The following is a 6,376-nucleotide window of genomic DNA, read 5'->3' as shown; positions in this document are numbered from 1 at the left end:
CCAAACATTTCTTATCCACGTACTTATCCAAATGCCTTTTAAACGGTGTGAATGTACCTCCATCCAACACTTCCTCTGGAAGTTCACTCCATTCACAAACCACTCTGTGTAAAGAAATTGCCCCCATGACATTTTTCACTCTCACCTTAAAATTATGCTTTCCTAGTCTTGAAAACTCCCACCCTTGGAAAAAGACACTTGCCATTCATCTTATTTATATGCCTCATCGTTTTATAAACCTCTATAAGGTCACCTATCAATCTCCTACACTCCCGTTAAAAAGCCCCAGCCTATCCAGCATCTCCTCATAATCCAAAACTCCCATTCCTGCCAACAGCCTGGTAAATTTCTTCGGAGCTTTATCCAGCTTAATAATATCCTTCCTACAACAAGGAGAGCAGAAATGGACACAGTACTCCAGAAGAGGCCTCAACAATGTCCTGTATAACTTCAAAGATATGAGCAATGAAGATAAAGCCTGCTAAATGCCTTCTTAACCACCCTATCGATATGAGATGCAAACTTCAAAGAATTATGTATCCGAACTCCTAGGTTTGTCCTTCTACAACACTGCTTAAGGTCCTACTTTTACCAAAATGTAATGCAGTACCTCACATTTATCCAAATTAAACTCCATTTGCCACTCTCAGCCCACTGACCCAATTGATCAAGATTTCTTTGTAATCTTAGATTTTAGAATCTTCACTGTCCACTATACCATCAATCTTGGTGGTGTCATCTGTAAATTTACCAACCATGCTTTCTATAGTCTCATACAAATTACTTATATAAATGATTGTGGAATCAAGGGTTATGGAGATAAGGCAGGAACAGGATACTGATTAAGGATGATCAGCCATGATCATATTGAATGGTGGTACAGGCTCGAAGGGCAGAATGGCCTACTCCTGCACCTATTGTCTATTGACAAACAAAAGTGGACCCAAGATCTTTTCATGTAGAACACTGCTGATCACAGTCCTCCAGTCAAAAAAATAACCCTCCACCATCACTCCCTGTATCCAATTGGCAAGCTCTCCCTGAACCCCATGCAACTTAACTTTACTAATTTGTCTACCATATAGGACCTTGTCAAAGGCTTTACTAAAGTCCAGGTAAACAACATCTCCCACTCTGCCCTTGTCAACAATTTTACTTGCTTTCAAGAGAAACCGAACAGAACAAATCCCTTTTAAAGACTCATCAAATCATAGTTGCACTTGATGCAGCTGCACTCGCCTGCAGAGCTACACTAAAGTTCCCCAATTTTGCCTGACTACCCTGAGGAACTCTTGCAGTAATGTCCTCAGAAGTCTGACTTTGAACAATCATAAACCTCTTCCTTTGATGCCAGGTATGACTCCAACCAGCGGCAAGTTCTCCCCCCGATTCTTATTAACTCAAGCTTTGCTGGGGTTCCTTAGACAAATATGGCCTTGATGTCAACTGGGTGCAGAGGACAGTGAGAATCTAGGGAAATGCAGATCAGTTGATGGATTTCTTAGTGGTTAGAGTGCAGGTTGAAAATAGACAATCAGAAGATTGGAGCTTGGATAGCTGTGCAAGTGGAATAGGACAAGGATGGTGTGAGTTTGGGGCTGCCATCTTCTGCAGAGCAAGAAATATCAGCAACTGCAGTATGGCATAGGCAGCAGGGTGGCACAGTGGTTAGCAATGCTGTCTCACAGTGCAGGAACGTGGGTTCAATTCCAGCCTTGGGTGACTGTGTAGAGTTTGCATGTTTTCCTTGTGTCTGCATGGATTTCCAAGGACAAAGATGTGCAGGCTAGGTAAATTAGCCTTAAGAAATGTGGGGTTATGGGGATAGAGTGGGATGCTGTTGTGATGGTTGATGTGGACTCAATGGGCCAGTAGCCTCTTTTTGCACTGTAGGGATTCTATTCTATGTTTGGAAGTGTGCTGGGTTTAGGATTGGAGTTGGAGGACAACAGGCATTGAAGGCTGAAATCTGAGATCTAACTCCAAGTACACAGTGAAAGATCATAATCATTCATGGGTAAATGGGAAATAAGGTGATGGAGACTGAGAATCTCAATGTGCTCAGGGTGTAGATTATAGTGGTGCTGGAAAAACACAGCAGGTCAGGCAGCATCCAAGGAACAAGAAAATCGATGTTTCGGGCAGGAGCCTTCATCAGGACTCCTTGGATGCTGCCTGACCTACTGTGCTTTTCCAGCACCGCTGTAATCTTGACTATAATCTCTGGCATCTGCAGTCCTCACTTTCGCCTAGTGCTCAGGGTGTATCCTAATCTCCAGCACATGGTGGAGATTCAAGAGAATAGAGTACACCCAGTGGCGCTGGAGTCAAGAAGAGCACTCCCATCCATTCTCCACATAAGGGGAATGAATAGGAACATTTCCTATCCATTCTTCAGTGAACCATTGTAGAATAAGCAAGTCTGCAAATGGCAAACCCATCTAGCATTCTGTGCACTTTGCCTGAGGACGTTAAAAAGTTGTATAATTCATATTTAAACTAATTCAACAATTAATTCAGGAGACTCCATGGATACCTATAATGTAACAAGCACTGTAGTAGCAATGACACTGGCAGTACAGATTAGGTTTCCACTGAGAAATTGGTGAAAATGACACCAACTTTTGTATAAAGTAAGGAAAATCCATTGTGTCCACTGTTTTCCTTAATGAGGCCTGTACTAGTGCCAGGATGAGAAATCAAGTCCACCAGATCAATTAAAATTGATTCACCTATCTACATACTGGAAAAATCAGATCAGTCCTTTGAGTTGTATATTTGACTGTCTAGTTCCTAAGAAATCAGTACAATTCAACCATTTAAAATGTGATGAATGGTTTCTGCTGATTGTGATTCTCTCTCTTCTAGGAGTTGCTCATTTTAAAGCTGTTTCCTTTCCTCATTTTCAGATGTTGTCGGCGATTAATTACAAATTCTTCAGTCATGTGATAATGAAAGAATGGCTTGAACCTGAAGCAATGAATGCACTATTAAATATTTTTAATATTTCCTGTACCACCATGGAAGTTCAGTAAGAAAAACATACAAGTAATATGATCATTATGATTTGAAATTTGGCATTTCTTCACTGTGTGTAAGAATATAAATGGCTAGAATGAGTTAAACTTGTGCATAATTATGCATCATGAATACATAAATGTATATAGCTAGTGCACATTATGAATGCATTTTGACAAATTTAAGGTAAACTCTGAGAAAATATTTGTGCTCCACTTTAAGAACCTATATATTTTAGTACTTCAGTGTGATTTACAATAGAGTACTGGAGTTAAGTGTTTGTGGGAGTTACCTGGTCAAGTCACCCAAGAATCTTGTATGTTCCAATAAGGACCTCTCTCATTCTTCTATATTCCAGTGAGTACAGGCACACCTACCTAACCTTTCCACATCAGATATCCCTCCACACCCGAGAATCAACCTAGTGAAACTTCTTTGGACTGCCTCCAATGCCATTATATCCTTCATTAGCGAAGGGGCCCAAACTGTTCACATTATTTCAGCTGTGGTCTGATCTTTATTTCCTTTGAAATAAAAGCCAAAATTCAATTTGCCTTCCCTATTATTCACTGAACCTGTATGCTACTATTTTGTCATTCATGGTCAATATCACCTAAGTCCCCTATTTTGTAGCATTCTGCAGTTTTACTCCTTTTTTTAATTCATTCATTGAGTCATGGATGTGCTCGCTGGAACTAGCATTTATTACCCATTATCAGTTGCTCTTGAGAGGGTGGTATGAGCTGTCTTCTTGAATTACTGCAGTCCACATGTTGTAGGTTGACCCACAATGCCCTTAGGGAGGGAATTCCAGGATTTTGTCCCAATTACAGTGAAGGAATGGTGATATATTTCCAAGTCAGAATAGTGAGTGCCTGGAGGAAAACTTGGTAGTGGCATTCCCATGTATCTTCTGCCTTTGTCCTTTTAGATGTAAATGATTTTGTGTTTGGAAGGTGCAGAGTAAAGATCTTTGGTGAATTTCTGCAGTAATGTTTGTAAATGGTACACACTGCGTCAGTGATTGCGGGAGTAGATGTTTGTGGAAGTGGTGACAATCTAGTGAGTTATTTTGTTCTGAATGTTTCCAGCATTTAAGTGTGGTTGAGCAGTGATTGTTTCTTATTAGAGGTGGTCATTGCTGGTATTTGTGTGGTGTGAATGTTGCTTGCTACCTAAGAGCCCAAGCCTGGATATTGTCCAATTGTTCTGCATTTGGACATGGACTACTTTAATATCTGAGGAGTTGTGAATTGTGCTGAACATTCTGCAATCATCAGTGAACATCACCACTTTTGAGCTAAAAGAACCTAAGAGCATAAGAACTAGAAGTCAGAATAGGGAATTCAGCCCCTCAAGCCTGCTCCACCATTGAATATGATCATGGTTAAACTCATCTCAGCCTTAGCTCCACTATCCTGCTTGTTCCCCATGACCCTTCTTCCCTTTTTCATTAAAAATCTGACTATCTCCTCCTTAAATATATTTAATGTCTTGGCATCCAGTCAGGGATCCGGGTTCGATTCCACCCTCAGGTGACTGTCTATGTGGAGTTTGCACATTCTCCCCATATCTGCATGGGTTTCCTCCGGGTGCTCTGGTTTCCTCCCACAGTCCAAAGATGTGCAGATAAGGTAGATTGGCAATGCTAAATTGCCCATAGTGTGCAGGGATGTGCAGACTAGGTGGATTAGCCACAGCAAATGCAGGATTACAGGGACAGATGGGGGAAGGATGGGTATAGGTGGGATGCTATTCAGAGGATCAGGGATGTGGACTCGATGGACTGAATGGCCTGCTTCCACAATGTAGGATTCTATGAAAGGAAATTATAGGCCAGTTAACTTGATCTCATTGGTTCTGAGGTCATTACTAAGGATGGGATTGTGGAGTACTTGGAACTGCATACTAAAATAGGGCTGAGTCAGCATGGCGTCGTTGAGGCAAGGTCATGCCTGACAAAATCTGTTGGAATTCTTTGAGAAGTTAACAAGCAAGTTAGACAAGGGAAAACCAGTGGACATGATCTATTTAGATTTCCAGACGGCCTTTGACAAGGTGCTGCAAGGAGGTGAAGAGGAACGTCTTCAATAATAAAATTCCTACTGTGTGGAAGTAGGCTATTTGGCCCATTGAATCAACACTGACCCTCCAAAGAGCATCCCAGCCAGACCTATCCTCTCCCTATAACCCTGCATTTTCCATGGCTAATCAATCTATCTTGCACATCCTACAGGCAATTTCGCCTGGGCAATCCACCCAACCTGCTCAACTTTGAACTGTGGAAGGAAACCAGAGCAGCCAGAGGAAACTCACACAGACACAGGGAGAATGCAAAAACTCCACACAGATGTTTGTCCAAGGGGGATTTTAAGCCCAGGTTTCTGGTGCTGTGAGGTAGCAGTGCTAACCATTGAGTTACTGTGCCACCCCAGAGGGTGTGGAATCTGTGAAACCCATTGCCATAGAAGGGTTATGAGAGATGCAGAAGAATTGAATTGAGAAATATATCAGCTTTGTTAAACAATGGAGCAGACTTGATGGGCCAAATGGGCTAATACTGCTCTATACCTTATGGTTTTATGGTATAAGGACAGGAAATTGACATGGATGGAATATTGGCTAATTTACGAGGCAGACGTAAATGGGTATTTTTCAAGTTGGCAAAATGTAAAGAATGGTGTATCACACTAATTGACGCTGGGACCTCAAGTGTTTACAATTTATATAAATGACTTAGATGATGAGACTGAGATGTATTTGCCAAACCTACTGACAACAGAAAGACATAGGAAAGCAATTTGTGAAGAGGACACAATGAGGTCAAGATAATTTGGTGATAGGTGAATAGAGAGCAATGTGGGAATATACAAAATTGTCTATTTTGCCAGGAAGAAGAGGCATATTATCTGTTCAGTGAGAATTTGCAGAGTTCTGAGATGCAGAGGTGTCCTAATGTATGAATCACAAGAAGGTTAGTATAGATACAGCAAGTAATTAGGAAAGCTAATAGAATGTTATCACAGGTGGGTTTGAATGCAAAAATAGAAAAGTTATTCTTCAGTTATGCAGGGCATTTTGGATATTACATCTGGAGATCTGTGTCGAGAGTGTAATGCTGGAAAAGCACAGTAGGTTAGTCAACATCCAAGGAGCAGGAGAGTCAACATTTCGGGAATAAGCCCTTCATCAGGAATGAGCCTTGTGGATCAGGGCCCAGAGATAAATGGGAGGGGGTGGGATTTGGGGAAAGGTAGCTGAGAAAGCGATAGCTGGATGAAGGTGAGGAAGAAGGTGATAGGTCAGAGGGGGGAGTGCTGAACAGGTCCAGAGGGTGATGCTGAGTTGGAGGCTTGGG

This window comes from Hemiscyllium ocellatum, chromosome 2 (assembly GCF_020745735.1).
Source record: "Hemiscyllium ocellatum isolate sHemOce1 chromosome 2, sHemOce1.pat.X.cur, whole genome shotgun sequence".
Classification (NCBI taxonomy): Eukaryota; Metazoa; Chordata; class Chondrichthyes; order Orectolobiformes; family Hemiscylliidae; genus Hemiscyllium; species Hemiscyllium ocellatum.
This window is presented reverse-complemented; position numbering follows the sequence as displayed.